Here is a 17,766-nt window from a genome sequence, read left to right on the forward strand (position 1 = left end):
AAATGATATTATTTAAGAAAACAAACACTGTGTTTCTTTAATTAACTGTTATAAAGTATATATTTAAATTATAATAGTTAGTTAATCCGCATTTCCGTTTATAACTACAGCCAAGTCACGAACAGTTCTCACGAGCCCTCGCCGGTTTTCGTAATTAATTGGCGGCGACTTTTCATTTGTCGTCTGTTCGGTAGGCGGTCTGCCTGCCCCTCAATTACAAAGGCGTCGTTAAAAATTCTAAACACGCACCGATGTTAACTAATATCGCAAGTTTGAAACAAATTAGGTACCGATTGTATTCGCATTGCGAACTTTGATGAATTACATTTTTCAACGTTGTTGTATTGATGAGTTGAATAGTAATTTACATAATTGAAACAAGAAGATCGTGCTTTATTGTTGTTTTTTTATCTATAACACGATTTACATACGAGGCAACTTTATAAGGCGTCTCACCTTTCTGGTTACGGGGTAGTACTTACTCAATCATACACTTACTATTATAAAATTATAAATTTGAAAGTTTAGATGGATGAATGGATGGATGTTTGTTAGAAGGTATCTCTGCGGATCAATGGATCTCAATGAAATTTGTCATGGATGTAGAACAAAGTCTGGAAGAACACAAAGGCTACTTATTCAGTTTTTTTTTTTAATTCCGTGCGGAAGCAGTCGCGGTCGATAGCTAGTGTAAAATAAATTTCATGAGATTTAAATAAAAGGGTAAATTGTTCAGTTATTAATCAATATCGGAAACAACTTTACAAAACAGTACAAATTCAAAAGGATTTTTTGTTTAGTTTGTTAATAAAAATACAAATAAATTCACAGTACTTCAAATTTACGGCAACAGTATTTCAGAATGAATGGAGTTCTCGTAAACTTGGCTTAGAAAATTCCGCAAGCTCTTTGCATAAAGCAGGCATAAATACTGTCGATAAGGCTGCGCGCACATTGCAAGAGCGGGTTAGCATTTATTATATTGAGGTGACTCAGGGCGCCACTTGACTTGTAATCTGAAGATCCTGTGTTCGAATCCCGCCATGTACCATATGATTTTTTATTGACAGTGAAGGAAAACATCATCATGCAACCTGCACATATTCACGAAGAAATGCAAATATATGTGTGAAGTCAACCGATCTGCACTAGGCCAACTTGTTTGACTATAATCTAGTCAATCCTAACATAGGGTAGGCTACGAGCCCTTTAGTGGGGACATATAGTAAGCTGATGATGATGAAACTTACCACTAATCTATCATGTAAAGAATATGACAGCATATCTCTAGAAAACCAACTCTTATAAATGTCTACTAATCGGTACCAAAATTTTAGGTCTAACAGGAAAAACCATCGGATTACGCTGATGGATAAAACAGGAGTTTAATATTCATTCTAACAATTTCAATTTCAAATCGTATCAGTTGTTTTAATGTTTACGCCGCAATGACCGATGTGTCATGTCACTATGAAGCTGTGAACGACTGTTGTGGTCGCATTTTATATAAATGGAAAATAAATATTTATGTTACTTTATTATCGTAAATTAAAAGTTTTTTTCTAACGGATTGTTGAAGTTAATTATTTAAAACTAAAGAGGCTTTTTACAACTTAGTAAGTTTGTAAAACTTCCTTCATGATGATCTACGCCAAAAGAAAGGGACAACAGTAATAGTGGAAGTGAATTTTATTTGCAGTAATTCAAGAGCAAAGTATCATAAGTGTGTCACCACGCAGCCTTCATATTTTTATTTTATTAATATCCAATCTTCAAAACGTTTTCATCCTTTGGCGAATTACATTTTTCTCTCCTCTGGGTAAAACAATCAATTCGCGTCCGTCCCCCGCGCCCCGCGCCGCGAGCTCCACATTTCACGGCCGGTCTGCGTTTAATGGGCGGGCGGTTCCCGATAATTTTATTATTGGTGAAATTTTTTCCTCTCTGCCGATGACGTCGTGGAGCTGGCTTTATTGAAATAAAAATAATAGCACTAGTTTCGCATTAAAATTATCGCTCAGGGTCCTTTTAATGGCGTCTCGCTTTTCCCTAATCAAGTTTTAAATTAAAATTGTTGATCGTTCGCCCTGCCGCAGAGTATTCCAGACTTTTTATAGTCCATTGAGCATATTTTAACGAGGAAAATTCCATTGCACGAGTAAAAAATTTAATCTTATTGATCTCGCGGTACATTTTATGGCAGATTAGTTATATTATTCGCCCCATGTACTCTGTCATTGGTCAAACGACATTTGGGTAAAATACACAATGAGTTTTATGTATAAAGCTTTACGAGATATCGAAAGATATGCAAATTGTCGTAGCAATGTCTACGGACTTTCATCTTTCACTTTCAATTCGCGAGTTCTTTAGTCACCAAAGAACAGAATTAATTGAACAAAACTGCGATTCATGCGAGTCATATTATATTATCTTTTGTACTTATATTTTATCATTTTGTAATCAGGTATAAGGGTATAACCCTAAACTATAGTCCCTTTTGAAGTAAAAATTTCCCTTTACGCAAAATAAACGACATTTTAAAATTCATGATGATTTAAATATATTGTCCTAGTTTATCGTGGAACCTAAAGTTTCTCGTTATCCAATTTTTCTGGCATCCGTCAAGCAAATGTCATAGAGTAATGAATTTGCCTCACTGACTATCTGGGTTACAATTTTATTTCATCAGCTATTAAGGTCACGTTATTTTCGTGTTGACATTCGAATTATGAAAATATTTTTAATTTATTAAAAAATCAATAACTTCGAATATTTTTTTCTTTATTAAAATGAAACTGTTAAATGAAAAAGACAGATGTCTTTTTGTTTAATAAATAGAATGCTATCAAATTATAGGATATGTATACCACAACACACATTTTCCCATGAATATTAAATACGTTTAACTGTAAATCATTTTGAGTTTTTTAATTACATCCCTATTGCACTGAACTAAGGTTTATATTGCATTGGTAAATTGTTTTAAAAATGTTTCAAAAATATAAAAGGGTAAAAAGTAAATTGTGTGGGTTCGTACAATGAAATAAAATGGATGAACGATCGGATCCTTGACAATAGTAGGGTTCAAATCGATTAATACGGTGATAATGGTCTTAAACTAAGTGAACCATGAAATAGCCTTACTTTGGGAAATGATTGGATGTATTTAATAATGAATTTCTTAATTTAAATTTTAAGGCAAAGAGTAACCTATCTTTAGTACAAATGCAATCTCTAACAGAGAAAGCGTTTAATATTGGATTAGTACTTAATCTTGTTTTTCTAAATCGATTGATTTGAAAGTAGGGTTTTGAGATGGGATTGCATTTATCCTAGAATTTAAAAAGCTATGGTGTTCCTAGCGACCCTATGGACTATTTGCATCGATTAATCTCCTTTACTCAACCCAACCAAATAATGAATTTAGGATTACTTTGCTACTTTCTACAGTTGTTATGTGTTCATTGTAGAAATTATGTATTATAGATAGTTTTAAACATAAATAACGCAGCTGTTAATTGTCTTATGAGTAGCTAGTTGCCTTCATAATATTGTTTTTTTCAGTCCTTTTACAGATAACAACAAAAGCGAATATTAAAGTAATATTTATACTCTTCTACAAAGAAAATTCACAAAAAGCATATTTCCATGTGCTTTTAAGTATCGCAACAAATCACATAAGTAAATATTTTGGTATAATAAACCAGTCTACATTAAGAGTCACATCAAATGCGAATAAAAGCGACATAAAATTTGTATTTGACCTCAAACATCATAAATCTTCGACCAGCTTTGATTGAATTGACATCTTAAACGTTTGGACAATTTTACACGATTTGAATGGAGTAGTCAATAAAAATTACATACTCAGAGCTGCACAAAGCGTTGTTATAAATCATTCATAGCGCTCAACACTTGAAGCGAATCGATTCAAAAACTACCGACATTGAATCGTAAACAATTAAATACGCGATAACAATGGCCGGAGCACGGAATGAGTTTCAAGGTAGAGACGAATAGTCGGAAAAAGTTACAAAATTTTTTTTAAAACTCAAGCTTATTATTTGTCACCTGAAGTAATTAGGAAGGAAAGAAATAATAGGTTAGTAGAAAAATGATTGCCGTTTCACATTAGATGAACTGCGTCATTTTCAAAACAAAAAGTAGAAGGTAAAGTAAGGTGAGTCTGGGGACCATTAGGACAAAAGCGTGAAGTAATTATAGTTCTAAAATATGAACATCAAAATAACATCCTTTATCTCTGTAATCTCATACACTGCCATGTCATAATGCCATCCTAAAAATATTTATTGTCTGTACGACATTTAAATTCGTATCCGTTTATGACTTGGACCACCGCTTAAACATTGAATTTTACATAACAATACAAAAAGCTTTACCGGCTAAAATATTATTGTCAATTGTACCATTATAACGATGGCTATTTAAAGTATAAAACAAATACAATTCAGAATAAAAAACAAATAAAAAGGACGTTTGTTATTTTAACGATAGCTTCATGTTTGCAAATATTACTCTTAATAATAAATATGTTTCCAATCTGTAACATTATTATCATTGTAAACCTATAAAATGTTAACGTATCTTACAATGGGATCGTAAGTTTCGCGTTTAAATAACGAATATTAGCGACACGACTTTTAAGCTGTACAAATACAACGAGTCACGAAAAACAAGAAACTGTTTAACGTTTCAACTTTCCAAGTCTTTAAAGTATTTGCTGAGAAAATATTGACTTATGTACAAAATGAGAAAGGCACGCAGAGCATTACTTAAATGACCATGTTAGGAGACCGCAATGTACCGAAGAAGCTTTTGTTCTTCGATAACAAACCGTTTTATCCGAGGTCAGGAATACCAGCAAAAGTCAGCAAATAATTATATTCGCTGCACTAAAATTTGCATAAAGGCTAAGAGCGAACACGCGATATCGCCATAGCGAGAGCGCGGGGCTACAATTCACAGCGTCCGGAAGTCCATTAACGTTTTTACTAATTTACATGCTCGTGATACAGGAAAGGAAGAAGCAATGGACTTGGATCTGGTCAATAATGTTATTGTGGGCATTGAAATAGCGAGTGGCGGACGTCGTGGAATACCGAGCATCTGCATTAGGTGTTATCGTGCCCTTATCTGCGTATGCGCTCCGGCGAGCGCGTTCGCTAATCGCCGCATCGTTTTACTCCCTATAGATTGGCGAGAAGATAATAACATGAGGGCTTCATATCCGGCTCGAAGGGAGAGCGGCAGAGATTGAGAGCAATTTGCCATGCGGCGCCGAATTAAGGTTTCATCGAAGGGGATAATAAATTGTCTATAAAATCGAGTAGGTAATAACAATTTTTAAAAACTCAATTTATTTTCTCGCTTAAATTACAACATAAAAATATTTGATAAAACGCAAACATTGCATCATGAACCACAGATTTCCTATCTGGGCCAATGTAAGCCGTCATCTCGCAGCAAAACTTCAAAGGGATGGAGGCTTTCCAGTGGTCCTTATTATGTAGGCGCTTTTTGTTTGGCGCGATCGCATTATTCCAAACGTTCTTGGATTGATTCGGATACGAGTGAGGTCGAGTCGTATGCATAATATATGTGACCTTAGAATCGTGTCGGTCATTGAATATGAGAGGAGGCAATCGTAACGAACACCAAAGGTTTGTGAGCTTTTGACATCGCTCCGCGGAATTACCCTGCCGTCTATTTACATGGAAATTTGACCGAACCTCAATGTTTACTGGCCAAATAATGTTTGTGTCGTATATCGCTATAATAACTCTTTCTACGGAAATCTGTTTCTGAATTCAAGTGTTATTATGAAAATTACAAGTATACTATGCCAATATAACACTAAAGTATGCTTTTAACAAAATTAATACTGAAACAAACTAAGTACAACGATCCTTTAAACCCGTTACATTAAATAATAAAACAAACATTTGTTTCGAACTGAAAACTTCAGTCTGAAATATTTACAGATAGTTTCAAAGCAAAAGGAATAAAAGCGGCGGACATGAAAACATTCGCCAAAGTTTTTACTGCGCGCATAGTTTGCATGCGGGGAATTTGCACCGACGCGCCACTTACGCTGATCAGTATTCTTGTATCATATACAACGTTTACTTCTTATTGTTGCAAAGAAATATTTATTGAATTATAAAAAAAAAACTTATAAATATCTACAAACGTGAATACAGAGAAACTAATTCCAAATGCGAGGAGTTTTGTAGCTCAGTATAGTAGCATGGAGTTTATTGTAAACTTTGCTTGATTCATGCAAAGTTTACAATATTTAATATGCGATGAATAAACTAACGATTGATTAGAGGTATTCTATTGAGTAGTTTGCAAAAGTGGAAAATGTAAGATTCTTTTATAAGTAGGCAATGAATACACTATCCTCAAACTTAACTTTTACGACTATCGGAAACAAAACTAAAGTTATCTTTAACTATATTACTTTATTAGTTTATGAATAACTCATGCTTTTTGTGTACTAAAAATAGTTTAACTAACGAGATATTCTCATCGTATAAGAATTATTCCATCATAGAAAGTGTTACGTGTGAAAAATTTGAAGAAAGTATTTTCATGCGGAGAAATTTTGTCAAGTGCAATAAAATACGATCAAGTCTCGGTAGTGTATTGGATATTTGATAACTTGTATGTAAACAAAGCTTGTTTAAACTTCAGATCACGACCAAAGTGAAGGTGGTTCTTGCACGTTTATATCTTTTTTTAACTTCGCCTCAGTACGTGTCGTTTGTTTTTTGAAATATTGTTATTCTGATCAATAGTTCATGAAGAATAAAGACAATAAATCTTTGAATAGTATTTTGTATGATGTGATAAAACCTAATTGGTTAATGACGAAAAATTTATTTGTATATTACACCGAAACAAGTGACTTAATTGTAGCCGTTCACATCTAATTTCATCTTCTTGTTCATCGCTGTAGTCTTTTCAGACTGATCGTGGTCATCAGGTATCAGTGATCCGCTACACGAGGTGCCGCCACTCCTCCGTAGTCGCTGCCTTTTTAGAATATTGGTGTAGGGAGACATCTAAAGCCGCTCTGATTGGGTCTGGTGCCCTCCACTTTCCCTTGCACCACCAAGCCCTCGATAGACTCGTCCTTACATCTGCAGACGTAACCAAAGCACTCACAGTGTATCTATTAAGGAAGATTAAAATATTTTCTTATCATTTTTTGGCTAAATCGATGATTTCATTCAAAAGGACGTATACGAATGCAATATCAAAATTAATTACAAAATAACTAAATGTCAAGTGGACTTCGATAGTAAAAGCAGGTCAATCAACTTCACTGTAACGACATCGCGCAAGACAAATGATAACTGACATCACAGAATTAAGTTGACGAGTTTATTTAGAGTTCTAGCAATTGTTAATTTCCTCCAATGAGCTAATGGGCCAAATCCTCTTTGTCAACTTTTGTAATTGGTTGATGGGCCCCTTGTGCGCGGCGCGGTGAAAGCATAAACTGTTTAGTCAGTAATTTTTATTGACAAAGTTTAAATACAAATCAAGTCAATTTTATTTTGACCCAGCAATAGAATAAAAGAAATCTTGTAACAAATATAAATAGTGTTACTTCCCAACAATGAAAGAATTTTTCGAATCATTACAGTAGATTCTCTGTCTATTTAAAGCAAAGAAAGAAAGAAACAATAAAATCTTTTCTCTTTATAATAATAGTATATATATGATTACTTTACTGAACACTTAAAATGAAATGAAAATCTTTTACCAATTTAATTATAGACTGAATTATAGATCTAAAGCTTTATCACATTAATAAATGTACTTCCTGATTTCATATCAATTTATACCATCTGATGAATCTCAGATTAGTGTCTCCATTAATTTCGACATTTCCGATATAAGATCTAACCGTCCAATAATTGAGACCGTTCGTTTACAATCGATAATCGAATAACGTAGCATCTGTCCTCTCGATCGAATACTCAACAGTTTGGAAACCTGTTTTATTCGATTCGAATATTCCTTTTACACGCTTCGATTATTGAAGTTTTTAAGATTCGTCTGGAACAGGGATTGATTGTTTTAATACAAAGTTCCTATAATAAGTTAAGAAACTACTATTAGTATTAGGCGATTTTATTCCTCAACTAGCTGTCGCCCGCGACTCCGTTCACTCGTAATTACATAGATAAAACATAATTATAATAGCCTGTGCGTTCTTCCAGACTATGTTCTATATGTATGCCAAATTTCATCGAGATCTATTCAGCCGTTTTGGAGATACCTTCAAACATCCAGCCATACATCTAAACATTCGCATTTTTGGATCCAATCCAATCATTGCTTTGTAACATAGCTATGTCTTAATCCTTAAACTTCATCAATCAGACGACATTCCGTTGAAAACTGCATATATTCGCGGCGCGTATAATTGATTTCGACGTTGAATTAAAAAAAAGGTTCATAATAATATTCTCGTGAACTAATCTTTATTAAGACCAAAAATGTCTGTAATAACGGCTTGGTCTGTACTGACCTTAAATAATAAAGAATGGGTTACATTAAACATATCTTGGTTTGGAATCAAATCTTCGACGTAGAGATCTCTCGGAGCGATAACTCGTATCTATTTCCAATAACAGTAATGCTTTATTGAATGTTTATTTTAATCGCATCCTCCGACTTGAGAATTTGACTAGTTCTTTGATTTCTTCAAATATTGACCGAAGACAAATAATGTATTAGATTACGAAGTGCGAAGGTATTCCAAGAGAGGCAATACGATATAAATTTGACTAATATTGACATTGATTCTGTGTGTGTAGAATTTAAGTTTGAATATGTGATATTGTTGAGTACAAGTAAGCATTGGCCTTTATTCAAAATTTGTTTATAGGATGAAACTAATACTTTTAAAAGCATACTAGCTGTAGCCCATGACTCCTTCTGCGCGAAAATAAAAAAAAAAACATAATAAGTCTATGTGTTCTTCCAGATTATGTTCAATATGTATGCCATATTTCATCGAGATCCGTTCAGCCGTTCCAGATATACCTTCAAACAAACATCCATCCATCCATTTATCTAAACATTCGCATTTATAATATCAGTAAGTTTTGTTTACTTTTGCTGTAGTGCAATTATTTGATACGAATAAAAATTTATTTATTGACAAATGTTATTACTAAAATTACATTTTAATATCATGATGCTATTTAAGCTTGCAATGAAATTAAGTGGAAAATTTACGTCACCTTCTTACATCTTAGGAACATCCTATACAGTCGCTACCATTATTTAACTCTATTCAACCGTTATTCTAACGTATTCGAACCGCATTAATGTATTAACATGCTCAAGTAAGCATCTAAATTAAACACAGCAAAGATAAAATAACATTACAAATTGCTTCAACACATTGGAACATTCAAGCAACGACTAACAATTGTTATTTAATATTTACATTAATATCTTAATAAAATATCACTAAGGCCGAGTGTCGGAACACAAAAGGGTTAGCAAACAAACAACCTTTGCGTTTCTCTAATCCAGTGTAAGCCCTAATTGAAAGTTAGTCGGAGGAGTGACAGGGGCTCGTTAATAAGTCCATTGCCGGCCGCAGGCTGTATTGTGCTTTGTTACTTGTCAGATTAGCGGCTCCCTTGGCGCCTTCCACTAAGTAACGAACTACCGATGTCCGAAACTTACAATTTTCGAGCTCCGTAGTTAGCTTTAATGCTAAGTACAAGACGTGATTAGTATACCACTAGGGCTGTCGCTTATAAATACACCAATATAATAAGTTAAAAAATATTAAACTAGAAAATGTGGTTACAAAATTGTGCATAGAACAAACGGAGAATAAAACAACCTCCTATAGTTATATTTTTATACTGTTCAAATAATTTCAAACGGAATACAAACTAAATAAAAGTATAACAAAGCCATTGTATCAGGCGACAATGGATCAAATTTTGAAGCAGAAGAAACAATTTGAAATAGTTACACTAGTCGCTGCGGTGGGCTATCAATCATGGGGAAGTTTACTGTAACAGTAAAGAGCCACTTATCTTTACAAAGTTTCCGCTGTTAAGTTCCCGACGGCGCTGCGTCGCCGTTACAAAGTCCCCGCAATGACGCCGCTCGACAATTTAGCCGGCTAATGTCTCTGACAACAATTCCACGTCAAACATTCCGGCTCGCTTCACGCTTATACGCTCCAATACCTTTACTAAGAAACTTTGTTTACATGAAAATGCTTCAATACCTCTTTAATACGATGCTACGAGTTGTAACGGCTTTTAGCTCTAATAGTATAAAGAGGAAAAAATAAAGACATGAATTATAAGAAAACTGGGAATATTTTACATCAGGTAAACAATAGATGCAATAAATTACTTGCATAACTAACATCTCGTCATTGTTTTGAGTGTAGAGCTAATGTACCCGTTTAGATAAATCAAGAGGCAATAATCGTAATTGCTCTGATTTATCTCTATTCTACGATAATTAAATTAGCAATGACATAAACGGAGCGGGAATTAATCACGTCATGTATAAACTACACTATGTTCCAAAAGTACAAATAGACTGGATCGTGACTCGAAAGCAAAGAGTTCTATATTGTATAGAAACAACAGGCGATCAAAGACGGTAGTGTTCGTAGTGAGTGTATAGCGGTAATTGCAATTTCTTTAAGATAAGATGAGAGTAACGGCGTGTATGACACTTCGGAGGCGATAGGAAATGTCAAATGTCATGTCGAGATAAGAGCGCCAGTAAATGTGGCCGTTGTATCTATTGGTTGGCGCGAGTAGGAAATTAATGCGTTTCCATACTGTTGAAATATTAAAATGAGTTTTATATATCGCTTGATTAATTGTTAAGAATAATAAAGTAAAAACAACAAAACAAAAACTTGGAAAAGAATACATGAGAATTTCACGTCTCCTGAATGACTAAACATGTCTTAGATTTTGGTTGGATTCACATATGTTAAATCAAGCAAAAACCCTATGTTTTACATTTAACTATGGCAATATACCAGAAATATTTCAAAGACATCCCTATGCTGCAATAAGCGAAACTGTATTGAAACGCCATCAGATTCTCTGTCCCGCGGTTAGTCCATCAAACATGATTGATTACGTTCGGGACTATGGCGCGGGCAATCGTTTCGAGCGAATCTAGACTTATTTCTGATCCGATATGCTCTTGTCAAATCCCATAACCAGGAAATGTAGATTTAAAACTGTGTTTTCTATTTACTGAGCTTGTATTTTAAATTTTATTTCTATTCTAGAATGAATAATTTTATTCGCGTCGGGTAAGATAAAAAGTAGCACTGATTTAACATTTTAAATTAACTTGTTGCCTAAAATCAAAGTGTGACCGGTAAATTGGTTTTTGAATCAGAATATTTCTAACCCTATTCGTTTTTACAAGTACAGATATTTTTTTTTCAATTCTGCTCCAAAATCCTACAACTATCCTACTTTGCTTACTAATCCGCCTTTTCAGTAACTCCTTTAAAGGCTTCTGGCATCTGCAGTTCCTATGGTGTTGCGGATGTACAAGGGCGTCGTTGATCATCTCGATGTTCCCGCCACTCACATATCCCCTTCTCTTATAAAAAAAGCTATGGTTATGACCATAGCTATGATCCATATGCACTTTTGCATCTACTAATTATGTAGAAGTGAGTACATGAGTGATGGAAGAGTTCGATGCACCGAAGTGACACAGTAACGTGCTATCGTTTATATTTTTCCCGTTTGCTTTTGTTTTATTTTTTACATACATAATTAATGACTTCCATTTAAATAAACGTGTACTTTTTATTGTTGCATGACCTCTCGATTACCAGTTACATCGAATTTCTGGATAAATGTTTTTAACTTAAAATGACAAATACTATGAAATAAATGTATGTAGAAATGAAATTTCGTTTTAAATTCCACGTGAATAACAAATTCATGAACATAGAAAGTTGTGGTGTTATTAATGGTAAACTGAGAGGAAATTATAAGTTACTTCACATATCTTTATTGGAAGCAGTTAAAACATATTACTAATATTCTTTTGACGTATACAAAATTATCTCATGTTTCTTTTTAGTATTTGATTATTCACATTTTAAATATTAAATCGGTACATTCCCAGGCAATAATTCCACACATCTGTCGAAATGGACATATTTTAATGCTATTTACCTTCTGAGAATCGTCGTTCAGAAACGTTATAAATCGACCATTTGACTATGGATATTCAAGTAGCAAATTTAAAATAGACCTTCTCCGCCTTTCTCCTGTACTTTTGTAGCGGAATGTCGCGGGGAAGTCGGATACGTTCTCATAGGTCTAGGTAAGCTGGTCGTTGATTCATTCTCAATGGTTAATATATCGTTGTTAGTTTGTGTTGTGCATAGTTATTAAACACACGTTTGTCGTAAAGGTCGATGCACTTCGATTGTTATTGGTTCTGATATGGTAGTCTTTGTAATAGAAAACGTTGTTTTATACACATTTGCAAGTGGTATGAATCATTCGGATGTGCAAATACATTTGCTGTTTTTCTGTTGACCGGAGTTGTGCTATTTTATTGCTTATAATAAAATTTTATTTTGTTGCTTCAAAGATTGGTTCGCTTTATATCTACAAAGGAACTTGATATTAATAAAAATTACTAGTAGAATATGAATAGCAGAATTTTGTCTAGCACAAGGTGTAGTTATGTTGGAATAATGGTAATATTTTGAAACAGACGCTGTTAAAGTTATAAAGTGGTCAGTTATTATCGCGTCATTCTGTTCATAGCTTGCAACGTATTTGCTGTTGAAACGGAGGTCGCAAGTTCAATGAGAAAGCCTTATTTGACTTATTCTCTTGCTTAACCATGTAATTTCTCCTGCGAGATGTCATTAACTCTGATAGCATCTATTATTGATCTTGTTCTGAAGAAAGATGTTTTAACTTTGAATATTTCTTTATCTTATTGTTGGGTTTGTTTGGTTCTTACAAAATTGAATCGATGAATGTGTTGCTATTTGTACTTAATATAGTTTTAAAATTTTAACTATTATTTTAATGCAACTTTTACAGTTTGAATTCCAAAACAAGTTATGAAATCATTATTTTGGTAGAAGAAATTAAAATTATGTCATTCTTAATTCATTAAAAATTAGATCCAATTATAAAACAGTTTTCCTGGTTATAAAAAAGATATCATAGTAGTTATTCATATGTGATGGCTTGATAATTTGAAAGCGGCGCAATAAATTGGCTTTAGTATTACACAATTTCCTAATAAACATCACAGAAAGCGGCCGGCGTGTGATGAATGTTCCTATTCAATGTATTTAGTATCCACCACGCACTATTCATTTGCTTTGTAGCAAAGATCATTAATTATATTTTATATTTCGTTATTCGCTATTTCCTGAATGTCTAAAGTTAACATGGCATGAATTAGATATACATCGGCCTCAGATGGCAATGTTCCTTTCAATTCTGCTTCTTTATTAATGTCCGAAACGTTAGCCCTTCGACATTTCTATTGGCGATCCAACGTTATCTGAATTTCTCTTGTTGATGTTTTGAATATTATGAAATAATTATTCATTTTAGATATCAAATCCACAACGTACAAGGTGTGCTAGTTCTGGTAAATACTTATATAACGATTAATTTTAAGCTGTTTGTAACATATTATAGAACAGCTAACAAATAAATTGCATTAAGGGTTTTGAGTTGGTATTGAATCTAATCATCGGCAACTTACTTAAAAGTTACTGGACTAGTCCTGTATTCGTTATGGTCCTAGGCATTTTAAAGCTGCTTGTTAGTGCACATAATATGGTTTATCATATGAGATTAGGTTTCTAACGAAAATGAGAAAGTTTTTTGCTCCGAAAATATTTTTAGCCAGTATTTTTCCCCATTTATCAATTCATTGTTCGACTGCTGTTTTCGACTTTCTGTACTGGCAGTTTAACAGCCCGTCGAAGTCGTAAAATTTATGAGCGGAAAAATCAAAGAACGGTCACTGAAACTTAATGGACTTAGAAGTGTTATAACTTTATTGTTCCGATTGAATTTATTACATTTGAGACTACGTAAAATCCTCACTCGGAAACTAATTAAGAAGTAATAAGTAAAATATTGTTAATTTATAAAATTCGCGATATAGTTCAAAAGACAAATAAATACAAAAAGTCAACAGCATTTTCTTCCTTTCAACTTGCGTCAAATTTAGTCTAATGTTTTTTTTATTTGAAATGTCAAATTATGAAATACGTGTTGTTAGTTTATAAATAAATATTTTCCTAGGAAACCAGCAACTTCCAAATGTTCTTGAACTCATTTAAATTTTACGCAGCACTTCGATCGGCAAAGGTTCGGGTCGCCTTCAGTCGTACCATACAATATTCATGGTAACTTACCAGCTTCTAGGTCAAGGGATCAGCAGATCTTTGAAAGCTTTTACGATTAGATGTTGCGGTCATACATTATTAAACAGCATTATGTTAAACAATTACTTTATAAGTTTAAAAACAAACCTTGACATAATAGTTTGATATCGATTCTCATCCACCATCTTCCTTCTACCGATTGAAAAAGCAATTGATCACAGCCTAACGAATAACACCAGGAAAAAGTTGTCTTAATTCTTAATTGGTCAATCGACAAGCCCTCATAATAAGTAACAGAAAGCTGTTTGGATATCTCTAAAACCATTAGTGATAATAAGCCGTTCAATCTTAGTCTTTGGTGAAGCTGCACTGCCTGGAGATACTTCACAAATGATGGATGTTGTCTACGGAACACAATCATTCGATTGTTGATGGAACTAAAATGTTAAGTGTGTTTTACCGTAATAATGAGTTCCTGATATTTATCATAGAAATTGTGCTTTCGTTTCAGATAATTCATCATCAGCTCACTACGTACCCACTGAGGGGCTCGAAGCCTACCGTAATTTGGGGGTGACTAGACCATAGTCAACCATGCTGGCCCAGTGCGGTTTGGTTAACTTTACACATATCTTTGAATTTCTTCGCAGATATATGCAGGTTGCACGATGTTTACCTTCACCATAAGAATGGATAAATGTACATATGTAAATCGGAAATCGAAAAACACATTGGTATATAGCGGTATTCGAACCTACGACCTTCAGATTACAAGTCAACTGTTAAAACGACTGAGCCACCGACGCTCACAGACATTTATATGTGAGCAATTGTAAATAATACAATTGTCCGTGTAACAACGTATGCGTGCTCTTATTAAACAGTTTTTTGGGTATCGAGGCCTAGCTCTGCTCCACTTTTCCTTCACACGCATCTTACATTACAACGGTGATTAGAGTCGTAACTTTAATAGTAATTATCGTCTTGGTTCATAGAGGGGGGGGTATGGTTAGAGCAGTTAGAGTGTTGCTTATTGATCGGAGTTCGATGGCTGCCGGCCACACTGTGCTGTGCATGCTAATGTACCGTGCTCTTTGTTTTTCACTAGCGCCGTCTTCGGTGCACGTCCCAGTAGACGGTCGGCGCGTTTGGACGCCACGCCGCTGACGCTATCTGTGGCTTCCAATTCCGCGATCCAGTTACAAACTGTTCCCACGATGTTTTAGTTCGAATCAGAAACTGAACTTCCTGTTCTGCCCATTGTTAAATTTTTAAGGAAAAAAAATCTATTAAAAAACGGTTGTCTAATAGTTCATCGGAATCTTTTGGAGTCCGTTATTTGGAATTTTTTAAATCGTTTAGCATATGCCATTTCTAATTTCTCTCAAATATAAATCTACTTATTAAGAAATTGTTCATAGGTTACTTACGATGCAGTTTACTACAAAAATAGCTCCACCGATCAAGGCTCATGTTAAATTCCTGCTATTGCAGCGTATATTTACGTATAGATAATCTATGAATTATACATCAGTATTCCCCTTATCAGGGATCTTCACGACGCACACAAAGGTCGGGTCGATGGAATCACAAATTAACACCCGTGTCGTCATCGTGTCGATGTCGACTAGCCTGTAGCCCTCACAATGCGCTATTGTTCTAACTAGTTAATTGCTTCGTAATGTTGTGTGAATGCCTCTATATGACTTTGTATCGAACAATACTTATCTTTATTTAATACACGATGACACGGACATTGCATAAGTAGGCCGTGCAGCTTTAAAATGCAACATTTCAGTCTTAATTCATTGTATAATAAGTTTTAAATTAATAAATTAAGAGTCAATAAGTTTTATACAATTAAATTTAATTTACTTTTTCAATACAATAATGAAATAATCAATATTGTGTCAGACAAGTTTCAAGTATTTGAGTATTACGCAATGTTTTGAGCCTGAGTGTACAGATCAATTCCGCCACGACCGAAACAAAACCGCAAACCGCTAGGATATTGTTTCGCCTAGATCAGGGGTCAGCAAACAGTTTTATTTGAGGTCCGGATACAGTTTAAGAAAATTGTCGCGTTCCGAATACTGTTGAAAAAAAATGTATCGAAGTTAAAAAACTATAAAGAACTTTAATACGAACAATGATTATAATGAGCAATTTACTTTAACCAATTCGTGCGAAGATGTTAAAGCGGGCTCTACCACTGTCATAGATAATGATTGAATCAATTATGTACATGTCAATCGTCATGTTAAAAATTTCAAAAGCAGTCCGTGAATATGTATGTAAATATCATGTTCTAAGAATTCAGGAAGCCAACCATTAGCGCATCCGATTTCCGATATCCTCAACGTATTAGGCGATCCTATTAACCAGTATTAAGGAACTCTTTACTTATGTTAATGTTATATTTCGGACGTTCAATAGGATACGAATAAATTGTTTTTAATTATCACACAATTACACATTGACTCTTGACATTTTATAATGCTAGAAGTCATGTCCATTAACTTCTTTCATTACTATTTCGTGGTTGAAAGATAATGGAGGATCATCTAGAACATGCGCAATACTATAAGGCGTCTGCGATAAAGTATTTATGAGTGCCAATAAAATTGTTTAGGAACGGTCAATAAAATTTATATAGTACTGGCTAGTTTGAACGACTTTTAAGTATTTTTATTAGCTTTTATCAGTTTTATTATTGTAGATTGTCATTGTAAACTTGTTACTATTGACCATAATACAGTAGATACTGCAAAAATTTGTAATGTTTCTGAATTGTTAAAAAGCTTTTAATTATGCTTCGTCAAATACTTAAGCCTAAAACTTACAATAAGACGGGCAATGTTATTCCAAATAGCTGTGATATAAACACAGTCGGCACCTCACAAGCGTAACTGCGAATTCCTAGAACACAATACAAAGTTCAAACTCAGTGGAGCGCGAGTTCGGGGATTTGAGTTAACGCGGGCACATTGCACACAGGCGCGCACGAGACTGCAACAAACGGTCAGCGGTCCTGTTTTTCTTCTATTGACACACAATGTCCCTGTCCAGCACACGGAGTTCCAATTACAGCTTTTGACACTTTGTCAAATTGTCTCTTGACTTAGAAAACATCCAAATAAAGTTCCCATTAATTAGTTCCAGATTTTTTAATAGAAATGATAGTATTAGATCGCTCGTTCAATTGATCTTCATTGATACATCAAGACAAAGCTTTAAAAGGAAACATGAAAGATATGAAATACTCATATTTTTACATCTAAAGTTACATTAAAATGAGACGACATAATTTCACTGAAAGCAAG

At 34.1% G+C, this 17,766-nt stretch overlaps 1 protein-coding gene across 1 annotated transcript in view; it reads right to left on the reverse strand.

Moving 5' to 3' along the window:
- Positions 1-17,437, reverse strand: part of LOC106125424 (netrin receptor UNC5C) — an 80,567-nt gene extending 63,130 nt beyond the window's left edge. The window contains exon 1 of the mRNA XM_013322622.1: positions 17,287-17,437. The gene's annotated coding sequence lies outside the window, so the exon portion shown is untranslated. The remainder of the gene's footprint in view (positions 1-17,286) is intronic.
- Between the last annotated feature and the right edge of the window lie 329 nt (positions 17,438-17,766).

This window comes from Papilio xuthus, unplaced genomic scaffold (assembly GCF_000836235.2).
Source record: "Papilio xuthus unplaced genomic scaffold, Pxut_1.1 DF825928.1, whole genome shotgun sequence".
NCBI classification, from domain to species: Eukaryota; Metazoa; Arthropoda; class Insecta; order Lepidoptera; family Papilionidae; genus Papilio; species Papilio xuthus.